At 57.8% G+C, this 21269-nt stretch overlaps 1 protein-coding gene across 1 annotated transcript in view; it reads left to right on the top strand.

Annotated features, from left to right (window-relative positions):
* Positions 1-18490: 18490 nt before the first annotated feature.
* Positions 18491-21269, top strand: part of CTXND1 (cortexin domain containing 1) — a 42960-nt gene continuing 40181 nt past the window's right edge. The window contains exon 1 of the mRNA XM_076004694.1: positions 18491-18604. The gene's annotated coding sequence lies outside the window, so the exon portion shown is untranslated. The remainder of the gene's footprint in view (positions 18605-21269) is intronic.

Raw genomic sequence — 21269 nt, 5'->3', positions numbered from 1 at the left:
AAGAGGACAGCAGGCGTGGGTAGAGTCAGCCTGTGCCGCAGGGCACCGTGCGGGTGGCCGAGCTGTCACTCTGGGGCCGAAGGTGCCCTCCTGGGCCAGGCGGCCCCGAAGGAGCCCACGGCAGAGGCCACGCCCCCCAGCGGCGGCGTCCCCACCTGTCACTCTGGGCTGTGACGTCACGCCTTGCCGGTGCTGGGGACCCCCTCCCGCAGTGGACAGCCAACCAGGAGGCAGCTTTGTGCCTCGGGGACAGTATGCGAACACAGTTTGCTCTGCAGACAGAGGATGGGGGGGCGCCCTCAGCTTTCCTCCCTCCCCCGCCTCTCGGACCCAGACCCGGAGGGGGGGCCTGGCCCTGGAGTCACCACATCAGAGGGATGGCTGCCCCTTCCCTACACTGGGCACCTCCCTTCCGAGCTGCTGTCACCCCGCCCCGGCTCTGTCTTGGTGACCCACGCAAACAGCGAACACGCCTTAGAGGAACACAGAACGTGAGGGACCTCCCCAAACCACGCTGTTTGTCACGTGCATCGTCACCGAGGGCAGGGGCGGCTCCCTGGTGGCCTCTGTCCCTACGGTAGACGTCCCTGGCGATGGAGCTTGTCCCTAGCCCCCGCAAGGCTCAGCTGTTCCTGCCAGAAGCCTCGGAAATCCCTCTGGCTCACGGAGCCCAAGGGGGCGTGTTGGGGCGGCTAGAACAGCTGAACCCCCACTCTGGGGGGGCGAGGAGGCAGGAGCCAGGTGGCGGCAGTGACCCCAGCATCGTGTCCAAGGCCCCCTCTCCACGCCAGCCACGCAAGACTCTCCTGTGTCCCAGAGTCCCAGGACAAAGAACCGGACGTCCCCACCGGGGTGGGCAGTGACCGCAGACCGATTGACTCTGGCCGGGGGCCAGCTGCCACCAGATGGTGGGGACGGGAGAGAGGAGATGGGCGGCACTCGGTCTCCTCCTCCGGGCCATGAGGACGGGCGCGGGTGAGTCACTGTCCCCAGCCCGGCACGAGGCAGGTGGTGCTCAGGCCGGACCAGGATGTCACTCAGTGCCCTGGACACAGATGCTGCTAGAATGATACAGCCCAGGGGACTGCAGATTCATGTCCTTCATCACCGAAAGGTGGTCCTCACCTCCTCGCGTCCCAGCCAGCCGCTTCCCACCAGGCCACAGCTCGACTTCCGTCACTGTCACGGCGAGATGCTCCGAAGTCCCCACAGAGCCCGCCCTCTGTGAGTCAGCCCAGCCCAGCCCGTGCCGTGCTGAGCTACCTGCCGTGTCTACCTGCGTGCGGCAGCTCTGCCGTGCCACCTGCCGTGTCTACCTGCGTGCGGCGGCTCTGCCGTGCCACCTGCCGTGTCTACCTGCGTGCGGCGGCTCTGCCGTGCTACCTGCGAGGTCTATCTGCGTGCGGTGGCTTTGCCGTGCTACCTGCCAGGTCTACCTGCGTGCGGCGGCTCTGCCGTGCTACCTGCCGTGTCTATCTGCGTGCGGCGGCTCTGCCGTGCTACCTGCCATTTCTATCTGCGTGCAGAGGCTTCACTGGGCCAGAATCTGCCCTCTCAAAGTGTGCGGCTCAGTGGCTTTTAGTCTACACCCGAGACGCGCGGATGGTACCACTGCTGGACGTCGGCATATTTTCACACCACGAGCAGTAGCCCAGACCACTGGCGGTCCCTGCCCGTTTCCCCGGCGCCTGGAAACCACGCATCCACTCACTGTCTCTGTAGATTTGCCTGTTCTGGACATTTCATACGAATGGAATCACACAATGCGTGCCCTTCTGCGACTGTTTCCCCCCCCCCCGGGAACACAATCTGCCTCTCCATTTATTCAAACACTATATAATGTTTCTCAGTCTGGTTTCATAAGTTTTCTTTGTTTTATTCCTGAACATTTCCCATGCGGGTTTTCTCAAATGTCAGGATATTACGGGGTGCAAACGTTAAGGAGGTCCCTTCCCATGAAAGAGGGCAGGGCTGGGCAGGGCGGGGCAGGAGGTGAGGCTGTGGAGGTGAACAGGGCTGAGGCCACCAGTTTGGTGGCTGCGATGAGGATCGTGGCCTTGTCCTAAGAACAGGGTGCCCTGGGACCTGTTGTAAGGAGTGGCTTGGTCACATTTGCGTCTTACCGTGTTTCCCCACGAATAAGACAGCGTCTTATATTTATTTTTCCTCAAGAAAACACCCTAGGGCTTATTTTCAGGGGATGTGTTATTTTTTTTAAGTACAGTACAACCATCTACATTTACTCAAATAGAGTGAAGTCATCTTCTTCTGGGACATCATCCTCACTCTCCAGACCCCGAATCCCATCCTGAGTGTCTTGCGACTCTGTTTCCTTTAGAACCATCGGCCCCGATCTCTCCTGTGGAGCCACAGAGCTCTCTCGGGCGGATGAGAAGGGCTGCTCGTGTTCTTTCCCGCTCCGCGACGACACGCACGGGTTGTGCAGACGCGCTGCGCAGCCACGCCCGTCACTAGGGCTGATTTTCGGGGTGGGGCTTCTATGGCGCACATGCTTAGACATCCTGCAAGGGCTTGTTTTATGAGGAAGTCTTATTTTGGGGGATACTTGGTAGAACAGCCTGGGGAGAGCACACTGCAAGGCAGGGCCACCCAGAGGCGCGAGGGGAGGGGCAGGACCAGGGCGCCCAGCGGTGGGGACAGATGACACAGAAGGGGACAGTTTGGGGCTGGGGCCAGAGTGGCCCTGACCGGTTGTGGGGCCTCAGGGGCCGTCAAGGATGGTGCTCAGGTTTGCAGCGTGAGCAGCGGGTGGGCGGCCGGGGCTGGACCCTGTCCTGCAGGGGGAGCAGACTTGGGGGACATTTGAGTCTCGAGTTCAGACTTGACGTGTCAAGCTCGAGATGTTGGTGAGAAAGAATCCAGTGGGGATGTCATGGATACGGTTAGATGTATCGGCCTGGAGCTCGGGAGGGAGGACTCTGGGGACGCTGTGGATAACTGAAGTCGTTTTCAAACCGCCGAGACTCTGGGAAGGTGCAGAACCTGCCGGGGTGCTCCCAGGGCCGAACCTGGGGTGCCGGTGTTCACAGATCGGGTCGGGGTGAACCAGCCGAGGAGACAGGCCCCAGGCAGGGAGGGGGAGGCGCGCTCAGGAGAAAAGTGCTGCCCTGCCGTGGGGTGGCCGGGAGGTTGGACAGGATGGGGAGGACTGAGCAGGGGACGAGATGAAGAAACTAAGTCAGACCATCCCTGAGACGGGAGGAGGGGAGACGTGGGGGGTTGGGAAAAGTGCTTTTTATTGTTTGTTTCAATTTGCTGTTGCTTTTGTTTTTCCCAGAGGGGATGGCTGGAGCGGTCCGGATGCTGGTGGGGTGAGTCCCACCGAGAGGGAGGTTGGCAGGGACAACGGTGATTCTAGAACCCCGGGACGGCTGGGAGTCGGGCGGGAGTGAAAGGGAGGCCGCCCTCCCAGGGAGGGGGCGACAGGCAGGGCCAGGTGAGCCAGGTTCGTGGGTGCCCAGGGCCTTCCTGCCCGGTGGCTCCCACCTTCCCCATGAACGAGAAGGCAAATTTATCCTCTGAGGGTGAGGGGGGCAGAGGAGAGGTCAGAGTGCGGGGAGAGCGGGGAAGGTCTCAGACACGTGCCACCGAGAGAGGCCGGCAGCATTTGCCGAGGGACCCCTTCTCCTCTCAAACCCCCTTGTCCCTGTGCCTCATCTCAGCCCGGGGCCACCACCCGGGTCCCATCTCTAGGGCCTGCCCTGCGGAGCCAGTGAAAACTGCGCACACGAACTGCGTGTGCATCCGTCCGCCCTCCCCGCCCCGAGTCTGCCCCTGCCCCCGCTGCGAGCCTCGGCGTGAGGGTCGCCCCTGCAAGGGCTCCCCCGACCGTCGGGGTTGGGTCGGGCCCCGTCACCCTGCACTTCTCCATCGTGCACTGGAGCAAGTGCAACCAGGCGACTCGGGAACACTTCTTGGACCTCGCTTTACCCCACTGGTGGGACATTCCAGGAGAGCAGGGCCTGAGCCTTCTTCATCCACGGGGTTTCTACGACGGGAACTCAGCGGATACCTGTCGAAGAGGTGAGGGTCTGTGGGCCAGGGCTGCAGAGAGGCACAAGTGTGTGAGAACGGGGAAGATGAAAGAGTGGAGAAATCTTTGCCATCCCTTTGCAGGTCTGTGGGACACACGGAACTACTGGGCACAGGGACAGGAACCGCAGACGCGAACAAATGGGGTCCCGTTCCCCCTTCCCCAGGTAGAGGTGGTAGGGTTCTCCCTGCAGCTGCACAGCCCGGTTCTCCTGGGGCAGGTCACCCTGGGCACGGCGGCGGCGCTGGTGGGAATGACGGCAGGGGACGCCTGGGACCCCCGCCCTGCCCCTGACCCTTCCGGCGACGGATTCGTGAACCTCAGGGCAGGAGACGAGAGCAGATGACACTCAGAGATGGAGTGGCCTGGGATTTGACTTCAGTCTCTGCCTTCCTGTCCCAGGTTCAAAGCTTTTGAACAGTCTCAGCTGCAGCTTTTCCTCTCCTCTGTCCCGTCCCACCTGCACGGGGGCGGAGCCTGTCGGGATTAGAAGTGCGTCCCACCTGGGGGGCAGAAGGTGCGGTCTGGCGCCCACAGTCAGAGGCTGTGGGAGAGGCCAGCAGTGCCTGGAGCGCAGCTGCCCCGAGCGGCAGGATGGACATAAATGAGGGGACGGGCAAAGGACCTTCCTGGAGTGGGGTCCCTCGTGGCTTTTCAGGGAACCGTGGGGCTACAAGCAGGCAGGGCGGGCAGGGAAGCTTCTCTCCTGCCCCATGAGGAGGAGAGTCGGGAACTGCAGACCCGGGACAAGGACTGTGAGCACCCGGCAAGATCCGGAAACTGCCGCTCCACCCACCCTGCCATGTGTCACCACCGTCTGCTTCCCCAGAGGGTCCCCTTAAAGCAAGCAGCCTCGTGCTTCTCTCTGGGGGCGGTGCAGGAAGGAAGCTGGGGCTCGGGCCCACCCCAAGAGAAACCCCAAGAGACAGGTGGGGCAGGGCTCGGCTCCCAAAGGGGGAGGACGGGGAGGGGCAACCGCAGACTCCAGCAGGGAAGAAGAGAGTCCACAGAGGACCAGGGCGCTGCAGCGTCCCGGCTCTTGTGGGAGGCAGCAGCTCAGGTCGCCTCTTCCTGGAGCAGGTGCATCTCACACCACCTCTCACGGACACCCCTACGCCCAGCGTGCATGTACACCACACGCTCACACACACACACACACACACACACGTGTACACACACACCCCAGCGTGGTCCCCCATTCGGGACTGGAGGAGCCGAGGACCCCGTGATCTGGGCTCTCTGCCCTGCGTGGGCAGATCCCAGCGAGCACGGACTCCTCGGGGCTGAGCGTCCCAGACCAAACCGTGCCTGCCACCCCCTGGGGGCACGTGAGACCAAAGGTGGTCCAGCCCTGCTTGCCTCGGGATTCTGGCTCTGGGGCTGTGAACGTGCATCACAGACGAAAGTGGGAATTCCCAGGTGAGGCGGATGCTGATGCCGGGGCCCTGGGCCCACCTGCGGGTTCCCGGGGACGGCGGGGTCAGGCTGCAGGGAGGTCAGTCTGGGGGTGTAGACAGAGGGCAGTGGGCTCGGCAGCTACTGGAACAGAGAGGAGCCATGGAAACTGGCGTGTGACACCCAGGCAGGGGCCCAGACCAAGAGGTTCCCAGCAGGAGTGGACAGGAAGTCTCGGGCGGAGAGCAGGTGCCTCTGTCTGGACGACCCGAATTAGCCCCGGGCCTCCCCTAGCCACAGGCACATTTATGCTGGGTTCCTGCTGTGTCTCCCCGAAAATAAGCTCTGGCAGGATTTCTAAGCGTTTGCGCAATAGAAGCCCTACCGTGAAAATCAGCCCTAGTGACGGGCGTGGCTGCGCAGCGCGTCTGCACAACCCATGCGTGTCGTCGCAGAGCGGGAAAGAACATGAGCAGCCCTTCTCATCCGCCCCGTCATGACAGCTGCTGTCCCAGAGGTGACCGGAAAGGTGTGGTCAGCCCCATCAACAAAGGCGGCTCCCCCTGTCGGGTCCCGGCCGTCCTGTGCGTGCTGCAAGCTGAGGCTCTGAGGGGAAAATAGCCGTGGATGGCTTGGGCGTTTCTGCCTGGGGTGACGGAAACGCTCCGAAACTCAACAGCGGCGACGGTTGTGCGACATCGTGAACGGACTGAAAGCCACCGAATTGCGCACCCTGAAATGCTTAAAATGGTGAGTTTTATGCCGTGCATGTTTCACCACCATAAAAAAAATTTTGCATGCCTGCTTCACCTTTCTGTCTGTCCGCTTGGGGGGCTGCGCTGGAATGCAGGGCTCGCCGAGGGGCAACCCCGAGGGGAAGGGCAGACGCGGGGGGAAGAGGCTCAGAGTGAGGGCCCCCCGCCACCTGCCCTGGCTCAGGAACTGCTGGCCCCTTGGGGCGAGAAGGGCCCCTCCGTTTCTTCCCGCAGGACACAGCTCGGACTGCACGGAAGAGCCACGCCAGCCTCCCCACTCCCTCCGGCCTGTCAAGCCAGGACAGAACGTGCCTCACAGGCAGCAGCCTGGCTCCTGGGGACTGAGCTCGGGCCGGACGGGACCAAGGCCGCCTGTCTCTGTGGGGTCCCTGGGAGGATGGGCCGTCGGCCACCAGCCCCGGTGAGACCGCAGCCCCACAGGGACCCGGCTCAGACACGTGCCCCACCCTGAGTCACTGTGGTTAACTCAGGGCCTGCCAGAGACCACGTCCCCACCCCTCGTTCACGTGTTCACCCGTGTTCACATCCGTGTGGCGGGCACTGCGCCAGCCCTGCCTGCTCCAGCGACACGCAAGGACGGGCCCTGCCCGCACGGAGCCGCCATTCCAGCCACGCGCCCCGTGAGGGAGAGCCTGGCTGCCACGTGAGCTGCCACACCTGTTACCCCCGTGACTGGGGACTCCACTGACCCTCCGGGTCTCCGTTTCTTTGTCTGAACGTGAAGGTGCTTTGTGATCTGCCGGATGCCCTAACATTTCACTCGCCTGGGTTTATGACATCGCACGAGGCATCAGATCCACTGAGTCCTCCAAAACACCGCTATTTTTAGCAGTCATTGCAGGCAATTCTTTCTGGTGAATGTAGCTTGTTTGTATTTATTCTAAGCTATGGCAGGCATTCCTGATATAATACGGTGATGGTTCTAGGCTTCTTAGAAACTTGCTATTTGTTTCCTCTCTTATCTCCCTGAACTTGAAGTAAAATAATAACTTTGATAGCTTGAAGTGAACAAATTATACTTTAAAAAGCATCTCAAGTGTGTAAGACGAGAGATTCAGAAACAGGCAAATCCAGCGTGTTGGGTTTCAGCACCCAACTCCTTGGACAGCGGCCGCCGCCTCCTCCTCCCACTTGGCTGCAGGGAAGCCTCCTGAGGGCGGATTCCCAACTTCCCTCTTCAGCACGAAGTCATTTCACCTCTAGGACGGAGGGCCTGCCCCGGCTCAAGCTGGCCAGGGAGGGTTGACGGGGACGGAGGACGAGGTGCCCAGAGGACCAGGCTGGGGGCCAGCAGGAGGTAGCCGGGCCCATGGCAGGGCCAGCCGCAAACGTTCCACCACGGCTCTGCGTTCTCGGATCCCAGCGAGGCTCTGGCTCCCTCCCCACCCCTGCCCTCCCCACCCCTGCCCTCCCCACCTGCTGGGCCGGTCGGCTGAGGCTGTGCGTTCTCCTGCTGGCCACGTCCTTGCTCTTCCATGCTGTCCTAGCCAAAGCCCGTGCATGGCAGGGATAGGAGGGGGTCTTTGAACCCTGGGCTGCAGCTGGAGAACAGGCTTCAAAGCCTCCTTGGTCCAGAAGCACTGGGAGGTGCAGCGCTGAGAGACGGCGCCAGGGAGACGAGGGCCGGGCTCTCCAGTCAGGCCTGCCCGAGCAGCCTCTCCCCGCCTGCACGGGACACGCAGGCGACCCCGGGCGACCGCCTGTCTGCGTCCATCACGGGTAAGCGCAGAACAAGTCGTGGCGGCAAGCGGAAGTCTGGGGACAGGACGGGCTGGTTTATAGTGTGCAAAATTTAACCGACAAACGTCAGCGGCCAATGCCTCAAAATCCATTTCTTGCTCAGGCCTCACGTGGCCGGGCGGGGGCAGTGGGGCACTCCACTGCGCGTGGCCCTTCCCGGACCCTGCCGGAAGCTCCCAGAGGGTCTACCATTTGCAGCTGAGCTTTCCAGATCCACCTGGCCGGAGGAGTCCCCGAGATTGCTTTGCACTGGCACTGAACACCGCGGCTTGTAAGGAACACACTCATTTCCGCTCGGGATCCCTGAGCCAGAAACAGTGAACGTGACCGTCCCATGTGCCCGGAAGGGGGAAGGGCGGCTGTGACGGGTGTTGGACAACCCCTCACGGTCCCCACCAGCGGACACCCCCCACCTCCGGGGAACGGTCATTCCCTCCTGCGTGTTCATGGTGCAAAGAGTCACGAACGTGTAAGAAACAAAAGTGGAGAAGACCCGCTCCGATTCCATCGCTGCGCCGTTCTAACGAACCAGGCGCTTCGGCTCTGCATTGCCTTTTCTTTTCCACGCTCTGTCCATCTGAGCAACTGTGTTACGACTTGGTGTAGATGATGTGACACGGTATCGGACGCCGAACACTCTTCCACGTTGCCCGAGATCTCCGTTAGCGGGACACGAATAACTGTAGCCGCTTCAGTCTGCTCCGAGTTCCAGGATTCAGCGGCTCCCTGGCCACCGGCGCTGGGCACTCGCCGAGCTCCAGGCTGTGAGCTCGCCTGCGCCCGCTGGTTTAAGCCCCGTGACACCTCAGTGTGGCCCCATTTCGTCCTCGTTCACAGGAGGGGCGTGAGACCCGGCCGTGGTCCATGAAGAGCCCAAACGCTCTCGGCCCATGGGCAGCAGAGCCGGAATTTGAGCCCCTGGCAGTAGCCGGGTTTTCTCTCCCGTGGGTCTTGCTGTGAGAGGCCCAGCAGCACCTTGAGCTTCTGGGGCCTCCTCTGTCACCTGTGCCCCTTGACCCCACCCGCCGGCACGGTGGGACCCTCCCCCAGCAGGCTCCCCAGGACTTCAGGGCAAGGCGGCTCTTCACTGCAGACTGCCGTGGGCGGACGAGAACGGGCTGCCCTGTGTCCCACCCAGCCGGACTTCCGGAAGTTGGCGTTTGATTGAGTCCTTCTCTCTTCACAAAGTGTCAGTCGCCCCCATTCCTCCCCCCGACCCTACCGCCTGTGCCCCGAGTTCTCCCTGCTCTGGCTCCGGCTCCAAAACCTCCCCCAGAGCTGCCTGCGCCCGGCAGCTGGTTCCCTGCTCCTCTCCCAGCTGCCGCCCTGGCTGCGTCCGCGTCCGTCCCGGGCGGAACAGCGTGTCCCTCTCCCGGCTCTCCGGTCCTGCTCTCTCCCCACAAGGCAGAACGTGGTCCGAGACGCAGACCCAAGGCACAGGCCGGCTGCGGGTCCCTCCTCTCTAAAGGTGACAGAGGGCCGTGCACGTGTGCAGCGGTTAGCAGGTGTCTTTCCAGGCTATAGCCGTTCCCTCCTGCTTTGGTTTGTCTCCTCACGGCACACCCAGAACGCCTGGAGACAGGCTGTGGAAGAGCAGGGCCCCTGAGCAGGTGGCCATGAGCAGGTCCCTGAGCTGAGCCAAACCCGCCCCCCGCCTGGCACAGCCTCCTGCTGGGTCTAGACCCCTTCTCTGCACCACGGGCCCTCGGGGACTTGGAACAGTGAAACACTGGAGTCTTTTTTTTTTTTTTTTTCTGAGACAGAGTCTCACTCTGTTGCCTGTGCTAGAGTGTCGTGGTGTCAGCCTAGCTCACAGCAACCTCAAACTCCTGGGCTCAAGCAATCCTTCTGCCTCAGCCTCCCGAGTAGCTGGGACTCCAGGCATGCACCACCATGCCCGGCTAATTTTTTTCTATATATTTTTCATTGGCCAATTAGTTTCTATTTTTATTAGAGACAGGGTCTCTCTCTTGCTCAGGCTGGTCTCGAAGTCCTGACCTTGAGCGATCCGCCCACCTCAGTCTCCCTGAGTGCTAGAATGCAAGGCGTGAGCCACCGCGCCCGGCCTGGAGTCTTTCTTTTCAGCTAAATGCCCCGAGTCCTTGGAGTGGTAACACCCAGGGAGGCACAGACCAGGGGGTCTGATGCTGCTCGGCCACACCTACCGACCTGCGAGTATTAAGGGCGCGCAATGTGACAAGTGACAACCCGCCAGGTGAGGCCGCAGCTGAGGCAGACACTGCACTGATGAGCGCTCGGGAGACTCGGGTGCTGGTTCTGGGATTTTGGACTGAATCTCCTGCCTTTGGACCAGCTGCTCAACCGGCCTTTGTCCTCAGTTTCCCCATCTGTAAAACCGGCCTGACTCTTGAGCCCTGTCCACGAACCGGCCGGGAGACTCGCGAATGGCGTGAGAGGGGGCCTGCACACACCCCGGCGGGGACCATCTCCTCCCCCGAGTGTCTTCATCCAGGACGGGGTCATCCGTCAGCCGTCCCCAGAACGCGGAGGAGGGATCGGCTGTCACCAGCACCTGCTTCCGACCGCCTTTCTGGCCTCCCGGGGGCTGAATCAGCCCGCAGGCTCTGGCCCCAGAGAGCGGGGGCGGGCGGGGAGCAGGTGACCCGCAGTGGCTGTGCTGTGTCATCGGCAGGGGCAGGAAGCCCAGAGCAGAGGCACAAACACCTCGAGGTAAACGCCGGCCGGCAGCTGGGACATTTCCAACGCGTTCCCTCAAAGGCTGCCTGCGCAGCCCGTCCGGGGAGGGGGCAGGGATGCTGGGGGCACAGGAGGCTCGGGGCTCCCGGGCCCCGGTCCAGGGGGGATGAGGAAGCCAGAGAGAGAGTGAGGGGCAGGCCAAAGCCACGAGCAGAGGGTCGCTTCCGTGTGTGCCCTGTCTAAGCTGCCCCCTGCACCTGCCCCGGAGATCCCCTCTGAGGGTCTTGGGTCTCTTCTCCCGGGTCAGGCAGGCGCTCAGCCCGGCGTCCGGCTAGGACAGGGCCCAACAGCACCGAAGCCCAAGGCTGAGCCTTTGCAGACAGACCCTCTTCCCGGAGCCCCACCTGTCCCCCCAGCACCCCTCCTCATGCGGCGGCTACACCAGGCACCCACCTGAGCACCCGCACCCTCGGCCGGGCCAGGCGCCCTTCTCGCAGACCCAGCAGAGCCGAGTCCCTGCCCTCGAGGGTGGGTGTGCACTCCAGGGTGCAGGGACAGACCTCGGATGGCAGCACGAGCGAACCTGCCGTGTGGCGGGGCAGGGGGAGGTGCTGTAGCCGCTATGACCCACCAACAAGGCAAGGGAGGAGACACAGAGCTGCTATCTTGCACAGAATGATCTTGGACATTATCCGACATTCGAGCAGAGGAGGAAGGGGAGGAGAACTCCCTGTGCAGTGGGGAGAACAGTCCAGGCAGACACAGCGGCAAGTGCAAGGCCGGGGTCGACAAGAACCGGGGGCGCCCGGAGAGTCGCTCGCTGGCTGTCCCGGCAGGGAGAGCGTCCACAGGGCGGGGGGAGAGGGGGCTGGGCAAGGCCTGGGGGTGGGGGGTCTGTTCCAGAGCTGTAAGCCACCTCGAAAGACTGCATTTCACGCCATGTGAGACAGAAGCCACTGCAGATTTCTGTGCAGGGCAGTGGCAGCTCCCGACCGAGGCAGTAAAGGGGCAACTCCAGCTGCTGTCTGAGGAGGGCTCGAATCCACAGCGTGTTTTGTAGTAGAGTCAAGTCAGTTAACTGCCGTGTCTCCCCGAAAATAAGACCCACCCGTAAAACCAGCCCCAGCAGGATGTCTAAGCATTTGTGCAATATAAGCCCTACCCCGAAAATCAGCCCTAGTGACGGGCGTGGCTGCGCAGCGCGTCTGCACAACCCGTGCGTGTCGTCGCGGAGCGGGAAAGAACACGAGTAGCCCTTCTCATCCGCCCCGTCGTGACAGCTGCTGTCCCAGAGGTGACCGGAAAGGTGCGGGCAGCCCCACCAACAAGGCCGGCTCCCCCTGTCGGGTCCCGGCCGTCCTGTGCATGCTGCAAGCTGAGGCTTTGAGGGGAAGATAACACATCCCCTGAGAATAAGCCCCAGGGTGTCTTCTTGAGGGAAAATAAATAGAAGACCCCGTCTTATTTTTGGGGAAACACGATAGTAACTGCAAATGGGGAGGAAGAGCATCAGAAAGGACTCCAGGTTTTGTAGCAGAAAGGAATCTGCCACCAGAGCCCCCTGGCCCGTGGCAGGACTGGCCTCTCGGGACTCGCTCCCCTGTGGGACTCCAGAGAGGCCCCAGTGAGCCGGAACCAGGAGCCTGGCAAGGGGCCCGTCTGCAGGCCCAGGGCCCGCGTGAGGCTTGGGCAAGGAGGGGGCCAGAGGCCGAGCCCCCAGCACCGGAGCTGAGACCCCTGGCAGCCCTCCAGACAGTGCCTCGCTGGAGAGCGTGTAGCAGCTGGTCTTGGGGAGCAGTGGGGGGGTCTGATTGGCAGCATTTGCCGATTTCTGTGGTGTAAATATTCCCACCGTGGCTGATCTCAAGCTGCTGATGGCTTAAAAAAACCCAGCTTGCTAATTTCCTCAAAATGTAACGATTGGTTTTTAAAAACCAGTACAAGCCGGCTCTAGGGCACCACTGCCCTCTGCCCTCCAGCTGAACGCCTTCTCAGACAGGAGCCCACGGCAGTCAGTCATAATCCTTCTTAGCCTGGGTAGAACAGAAGGCTTTGGAAGTTAGTTTTACTCCCAATTGGCTCTTCGTGAATCTCACCATTGGAAAAAGAAAGAAAAACAAATTCCAGGGCCCTCAGCAGGAATGGGGCGTCCAGAAGCTAGAGGGACAGGCCCGCCTCGTGACACGGTGACCACAGACCCAGGTCACCTGCTGCACGGAGGTGCTGATCGCTGTGACGTCACTCTCTACGCACGGCTGCAGATTCTGGGCCTTCGGTGGGACCCCCAGGGACAAGCCCACGCCAAAGGCGGCATCTCCAAGCAGAGCGGAGCACACAGACGGGTCCCGAAGGTCGAGGAGGCTGGGCTCCATGCTCCCACACCAAAACCAGGGGCGACGGGGTGAGACTTGACCAATCCTGGGGGAGGCGACTGTTTCGGATTGTGGGGATGAGAGAGGAAGAGCCATCGCGAAAAACTCAGACGTGAACCAGATGTCCCTTCACGAAACTCACACAGATCTGTTCCCGGGCGGGGGGGGGGGGGTGGCGAGCCGCTGAGCAGGGACAGGCGGGAAGTTTATCCTGCTGAAGGTCGGGAACCAGGGCTGAGCTCACCCGACACCTTCCAGCCGGTTCACACCTGCTGTTACGCGTGATCGCTACAGCGATCCCGTAAAAACTGTTGTCCCTTTTTCATGGCTGAGAAGACATGAAACACAGGCAGAGCATCCATAACCAGAACGCCTGAAATGCAGAAGCCCCAAAACGTAAAACTTTTTGGGCAGGGACAGGAAGCCACCACATGCTGAGAGTTTCACACCTGGCCTCCTCCTGATGGGTCACGGGCAAGACGTTGCTCCACGCCCAAAATCAGTTAAAATGTCGTGTAAAGTCACCTTCGAGCTATGCTTATAAGGTGTGTATGAAGCATAAGTGGGTTTTGTGTTTATTAGACTTGGTCCCATCCCCAAGACGTCTCTTTATGTATATGCACATAGTCTAGAGTCGGAAAAAATCTGAGATACGTCTGGTCCCAGGCATTTCGATCATTTCAGGTGAGGAATGTCCAACCTATCCCATGACGTGGCCATGGTCATACATGCAGTACAGCTTCACAGCAAGACTTGAACCCAATATTGACTCCAGGTCCAACCTTCCTTCCCATGCACCCCAGTTGCCCCCGGAAGCCCTTTAGTGCATTTCCAGTTTCCCAGAGTCCTGACTTAAAGATTACCGGGTGGCCAGGATTTATGCAACTGTTTGCCCAATATCCCAACATTCCCACCCACTTCTTCTTTTAAACAGAGACATGTCAGAACATGGCATCACCGTCTGTCCATCCGGTGGTTGTGGTGATCAAAGCCAGGTTCCTGTTGGGACCCCATCCCCCTGGCCATGGCTCACGCGTGTTTGAGGCTGTCGCCCTGACGGAGCTGTGGACCTCCTGGCCCCACAGATACTGGGCGTGGCCACGTGATCTGTCTGGAGACACTGCGATTTTTGGGGCTGCTTGTTACTGCGGCACAGCCTGGCCCATGCTGACTCAGGCTGCCCCGTCAGCGGGAATTCTTCTCAAGCCGGTTCACGAAGCCCACCCTGCAAACTACGGAATTAAGGACCAAGAAAATTAATTGCTTTGGAGGACTGAGGCTGTTACATAAAACTCAGAGGACGGCCGTGTTCTCGGGGGTCGGGGAGGAGAGGAAGCCAGCGGAGAACAAAACCGAGGCCCGAAGAGAGCAGCCCAGAGGTGATGGTGACAGCAGGTCTTTAGACTAAAGTGTACCATGGTTCCTACTGTACCTTGGTCCTACTCCCCTTGGCTTCTCTAACCTGCCAGAGAACACATCTTAGTTCTTAAAGTCGTGTAAGGTGCATTTCTGCTTCTTCCAGCGAGACTCCTGATCTATTCGTCTCACTTCCCAGAGTTGACACTGCGTCCCCAGCACCCAAGGTGACAACAGCAGGACTTCACCCAATGTGGCCCAGCCCAGGATTGTCCTCACTCAGCCACAGGCAGAGCACAGTTGCGGCCGGGGGTGCCTGGGATACACCTGTGCCTGAGAGCTCCCGCGGCCCCCCAGGCTGAGCCCCCAGCCAGGCATCCGAGCCCCCAGAATTTGGGGGAGAGATAGCGTCTTTCCCTGAAAATAAGAAAGGGTCTTATATTTATTTTTCCTCAAGAAGACGCCCTAGGGCTTATTTTCAGGGGATGTGTTATTTTTTTTTAAGTATGGTAAAACCGTCTACATTTATTCAAATAGAGTTAAGTCGTCTTCTTCTGGAACATCATCATCACTCTCCAGATCCCGAATTCCATCCTGAATTTCTTACGACTCTATTTCCTTTAGAACCATTGGTCCCAGTCTCTCCTGTGGAGCCATAGAGCTCTCACGGGGCAGATGAAAAGGGCTGCTCATCATCTTTCCCGCTCCACGATGACACGCACGGGTTGTGCAGACGCGCTGCGCAGCCACGCCCGTCACTAGGGCTTATTTTCGGGGTAGGGCTTCTATTGCACAAATTTTTAGAAATCCTGCTAGGGCTTGTTTTATGGGTAGGTCTTACCTTCGGGGAAACACGGTAACAAGCTCCGGGAAAGCCCGAAATACCAAGCCACTGAAAGACTGAAACACAAAATGGGAGTTTCCTCCCAGTATTTTTTTGTTTTCCTAATATTTTTAAAAATCTATATTCATAATTTTAAAACCGAAGGCATTTAGAAAAGTATAAAGAAGAAGGTAAAAAAAAATCACCCGAAATCCCATGGCTCGTGAAGAAAAGCCGTTACTGTATTAGTGATTATTCATCCAGATATTTCTCTGTCTCTATATAGCCACATAAAAATAGATTCAATTTTATACAGATGGGATCATACGATATATGTGGTTTTGAAAATTGTTTTCACTTGATGATATGTAGTGAACATTTTCTATGTCAATAAGTAGAGAGTTATATTGTCATTTTTAATAACTACGTAGCGTTTCACCCTCTGGATGAACTCATCTTGGCATGCGGTCGTGAGATTCCATTAAGCACAAAACATCCCATAATAGCGGAGGGACCTCCCGGGCAACGCTGGCTTTCTTTACATTCCAGTCCCGGGTTTTCCCGCTGCAAGACCTTCAGGAAGGCAGCCTATAGCTCTCTGTCCCATTTCCCGTTCTGCAAAACGAAGACACTAATACCAAATGGTACCTTCCTACTCACAGTGAGTTTTTCTTTCATTTTGTTTTGACGATTAAACAAGTTAATACCCAGGAAATTCTTAAAACAGTGCCTGCATCACAGTAGAGTCCCATTATGTATTGTGATTATGCAATTATATTTCATTACCCAGTCTCCCACTGACACATATTTAGGTTGTTTCCGATTTTTTTGCTATTGTGAATTATTTCTACCAAGCAACAGACATCTGCTATGTACATTACGTCCGCTTGTCAAGTGATCTCTTTAGATAAACTCCTGAAAATGAATTTGCTTGGTTTATCGCTGTGCACGTAAAGCATCCAATTTGATATTTGTTCTCAGACTGCTTTCTAGAAATATTGTTGTGCTAATTTACATTTTTGTAAGCATCGAGGAAGAATGCTCATTTCCCCAGACCCCTCACCTGCACTGAATTTTGTCAATATTTTAAAATTTGTCACCTAGTGGGTAAAGAGCACAACTTTCTGAAATTATTTGCATGTATTCCATTGCTTTGAGAGTTTGTCCTGTTAGTTTGTCCTGTTTATTGATAATTTGTTTTTCTTCTTTTGTAAATTTCCTGCTCATCTCTTTTATGCCTTGTTCTCTTGGATAATCATCTTTTTAAATCATTATAAAGAGTTCTTTGTAAATTACATACATTAAAATGTTGCTTCCATGTTAGGGCTGCCAGATAAAATACAGGACATCCAGTTAAATTTGACTTTCAGACAAACAATGAACGCGACCTACTCATACAAAAAAGTGATTCAGAGTCTGTTTGAAATTCAAATTTAACTGGGTTTATATTTCTATTTGTTAAATTTAGCAGTCGCATGTCATACATACAGGAAATTTCTTTTGCAGTTTGTCATTTATTTTTTAATTCTGTTCACGAAGACTTTTTCCATAAAGAAGTTTATTTGGATTTCTTAATAATCATATCCGCCAGTCTCTTCCTTTATGGTTTCATGGCATATTTAGAAGGGCTTTCAGAATCCCAGGTTCATGACAAATATTTGCTTATATATTCATCTAATTATCTTTTGGCTTCACTTTGTTATGTTCAATATTTGATGGATCTGGAATTAAATTTTGGTCTGGGGAGCTAATGACTAGTTATTGCGATATCATTTATGTAAAAATCCATCCATTCCACCAAATGGAAGAGCCACCTTAAACGCCACGGTCTCTCAGGCACTTCCCACCTGGGGATTCATCAACTACCCCACGGAGTGACCACGCCGGTCAGTACCGGGTTGGTTTTCCCTCCTGCACGGAGGCAGAGCAGAGGGACAGACTCGTAAGCCCCCGGACCACAGGCTCTGCAGGCACCATGCCCGGATCAAAGCCCTGGTCCCCCACTTTTAGCCGTGTCACTTTGGGCGTGACTCGTACCCCACCGGGCCTCTACTTCCTCTCTGGAAGTGGCAGCAACATCAGTGTCTGCCTCACAGGGCTGTTGAGATGGATGAAATGCAGCGACACACGAGAAACGCTTGCTTCAGTAGTGACGGCACGCACTCACCAGCGTCTAGTTGTGCTCATTCGTTTCTGTGCGCGCATGTCTTCGCGCTCCTACCCGGCAGGGCGAATGTCCCTTACGCTCTTGTCTATCGACATGTTGTTTCCTGCCCCCTATTCTTCAGAGACAACTAGAGCCACGCCAGATTGAAAAGAATATCCCACCAGAATGAGATGGTTGGGGATTCAATTGCAGTCAGTCTGTAAATTCAATTGCACTGAATTTACAGCTATAAAGGACAAGCATAGGGCTACAACATTTACTTCTTCTTGTCCAAGAAAAAGGCTTATGCTTTAATAGAGTCAAGTCGTCTCTGGTCGCCCAGTGCAGAGTGGAGGTGTTTCGTGGGTGGGTTTTCTTTTTTGCAATAGAACACCTCCTCTGATGAGTGTACATTCATTCCTAGCCGTTTACGGTTTTGCTATTAGTGAGGATGGGATTTTTCATCCACCTTTCTAGCCGGTCAGAGGAAGAGCACTGTTCACCCGGCATGTTGGTCTGTAACCTGCCACTCCATTAGGCCGAGTCTCCAGTTTGAAGTTTCGGACTAGACTATCACATTCACTGCGAATAGTTATCCTCTTTCTCCTGCTTTCCAATTAAATATATTTATATATTTATTTATTTATTTATTAAAAAAGCACAACTTCAGTATTTTTACAGCTCATTTCCTTCTCTTGCCTCATTGCATTGACCAGACTTTCCAAACCTGCCTCCTGGTCTTGCCCAACTTTAATGGAAATGTTTGCCTTGCAGTTACGCATAAAGCAGGCGGAGCCTTGGAGAGGGCTGTTTGTTTTTTCTTTTTCTCTTTTTAACCCCTAAGGGAGGATGTGGAAACGGCACGTCAGAAGCGCCCAGACCTGCTGGTGCGCCCGCCCGCAGCAGCCTGCGGCCCCTCCCGGGCTGAAGTTCTCCCCGCGCTTCCGCTTGAGCAGCGGCCGCCAGAACCCCTCGGCCGCCGGGCTCGCCGGGCGCTGACTCAGCCGCTCCGCCAGCCGGCCTGGGCCGGCCCCCGCCTCTGCGCCCCCCTGCCCCGGCGCCCCGCTTGCCGGCGCCCCGCGCGCCTGCGCCCCCTGCGCCGGGCGGGCGAGTCTCCCCGCGCCCCTCGCTCGCCAGCACCCCCGCGCCCCTCGCTCGCCAGCACCCCGCGCCCCTGCGACCCCCGCGCCAGGCAGCGCTGCAGCCAGAGATCTGCTGTCGCCCCGGCTCGGCTCGGCGCCGGCCCTGCCAGGACCCCTGGGCGCACGGGACGGGCCTGTCCAGGTGAGTAAGGACCGCGGGAGCTTCCCGGGCGGGGGTGGGGGAGCAGCATCCTGGGCGCTGAGAGGGCGCCGCGCGGGTCCCCGGACGCGGGGACGATCCGCCCGCGGAAGTCGCGCTGAGCCCCGCCGCGGCCGCGAGGGGACCCGCGTGGACACCGGGCCGGGTCCCCTCTCGGTGGCGGGAGGCTGCGGCGCGGCGGTACCAGCTGCCCGGTGCCGGCTACGCGCTGCAGCGCCCGGATACGCCGCCGGGGACTTGGGTCGCCGAAGCGCGGGAGTCCGACGCGGGTCTGGGCTTGGCCGAACCATCGCCTCCCCACCTGGGGACCCTCCCACCTGGGGACCTTCCCACCTGGGGACCCTCCCACCTGGGGACCCTCCCACATGGGGACCCTCCCACCTGGGACCCTGGCTCTGGCGCATGGGCAGGGCGAGGGGAGACTGAATCAGAGTTAGAAATTCCTTCTTGTCAAGTTCAGTCCCCAAATTCAGTCTCCTCCTGTGACTGGCGGTGGCTACGTGGAACGGATTTTCCCAGCGGCAGCCGCTGAAGGTCACCGCTGATGGAACTTCGGGGAAAGTTCTCGGGGGCGGCCTTGCTAGAGAAGCGCCAAGGCGCGGTGGGGTTTGTCCTGGTCCCTGGCGGAAAACCTCCTCCAGGCACCCCAGTGTTCCCCATTATCCGTGGGGAGCTGGAGGCCGGTTCTTGGGACTGTGTGACGGAGCCAAAGCTGGAAACAGAGAGTCTCTGTCGCCCACGGGGAAAGTTCTGGAAAGGAGACTGTTGGACAGTGCAAGGTCACGCACCGTCTCATAGATGCTCAGTAGGGTCACAGCGGCCCTCCCTGGGCCCGGGAGAAAAGTCCCTGGGAGAAGCTCTTGCCGCCCGCCCACCCGCTGGCAGGCTCTCCTGAGCCCCCCAGATCCCAGCCAGAGGACCCGAGTGTCTGGCTTAACACTGTGAGGCAGTCTTGCTCTTTCCCATAAAATAGGCGCCCGGCGAGTCCGGGAGTCCAGTCCCAGAGGCCGTGGGGCTTGCGCTCTGCTGCCCTCGCTCTGGCTGAGCCTCCCCTTGTGACAACGAGCTGCACACGTCTGCCTGGTCTGTGGGGACCCCCGTGGGGGGCTTAGGGCTTCGTGAAGCCAGGGCGCCCCAGGCTTTGGCGTGATTTATACGCCGGGTTGTGATTAAGCCCACGTCTTCGCGGATGGCTCAGCCTGCGACACATGCCAGCTTTGAGGACAGATGAGGGCGAAAGAGCGGAACCTAACCTCCTCAGGAAAACTGGTCTGAAACAAACGACTTACATGCATCCAAAGGAGAAATTACAGGTCATCTGTCCGCTCACGCTCTGCCGTCTTTGCATTAATATGTTCTCGTCCCAAACGATTAATTTCCCAGTCACCTTCTCCAGGAATGCTGTTTATTTTTCTGAGCACAATGCACCAGCAACGTATGCATCAAAGCCTGATGTGCCTCTGAACTCAAATAAGTGTGGAAAATTGTACCAGGTTTCTGGCCATCACACGTTTAAGATGTGAACTTAAAATAAACAAGGTTATGGTGGAAAGGGGGGTAATTTAAAAAAAAAAAAACAAAAACCAATATGAACCTTAATATTAGCCTGAAAAAAGAAATAGCTCAGATAGAAGTCCAGTTGCTGTGGCGCGTGAGCTGTGATGTGGAGAACTGCGTGTTTCTCCGGTTTATTTCCTTGCTGGGTTAATTACAGAAGTAGCATTTGGAACACACCGCCCGCTCTCCAGTCAATCTTTCTCCCGCAAATATTTACCCTGCCAGGGCTCGCCGGCAGAGCGCCGACTCCAAATCTGCAGCCCTAAGCTGGCCTGCGTGTAGTAAATTGCTCAAATCCAATACTACTTCCATGACTTAAATGGAAAACGAGATGATATCAAGGAAAATGTCCTTAAATTATCCCGTCTGGCCACAATAGAAAGAACAGTGCTTATAAAATTGACAGGGCTCCAAGACTCCGAGGTTACGGCTTCTAATAAGTTCTGATGTAGGGAAAGACCATAAATGGCTCTGAGTCTTGGCACGGGAGAACTCTGGGACTGGACCGTGTCAGTGAATTTTTTAGGTAGCCGATGCTCGCTATTAAGAGCGACAGCATTTTCAGCTCTGTGAGCCGTCAGGGGAGGAATTGTTTGTGTACTTCCTGCATTCAGAGAGTTGGCTGGCGGGGATCTGTGTGTTTCCTGGTGACTGGGGACCGGCCCGGTGATGGCCGGCTGTCCGGTGTCCACAGGGGGACGGAGCATTGGCATTGGGTCCGGCAGGTCAGCCTGCAGTCCTGGCTCTGCCGCTGGCCAGAGGACCTTGAGCTCACTGCCCTGGTGAGTGTCGATTCTATCCTTTGTAAAACCCCACGATAACCCGTATCTCAAAGTCCCTTTATCACGCACTGGCCACGTACCGAGCATTTCACGTTCGCGGCCGGCTCTTTAACCCTCAGAGTAGCGATCGTTATCCCCGTTCGCCTGATGAGAAAACTGGTGCCCGGGGGAGCTGCCGGACTCACCCAAGGCTCGCGGAGGTGGGAGGGCTGGGATTCCAAGCTGGGGTCGTCTGGTTTCGGAAGCCGGTGTTCTCACCCACGTTGTACCTACCGTATGGGATTGCTCAAAGAAAAATACCTTTCAGA

Source organism: Microcebus murinus, chromosome 7, assembly GCF_040939455.1.
Source record: "Microcebus murinus isolate Inina chromosome 7, M.murinus_Inina_mat1.0, whole genome shotgun sequence".
Lineage (NCBI taxonomy): Eukaryota > Metazoa > Chordata > Mammalia > Primates > Cheirogaleidae > Microcebus > Microcebus murinus.
This window is presented reverse-complemented; position numbering and strand designations above follow the sequence as displayed.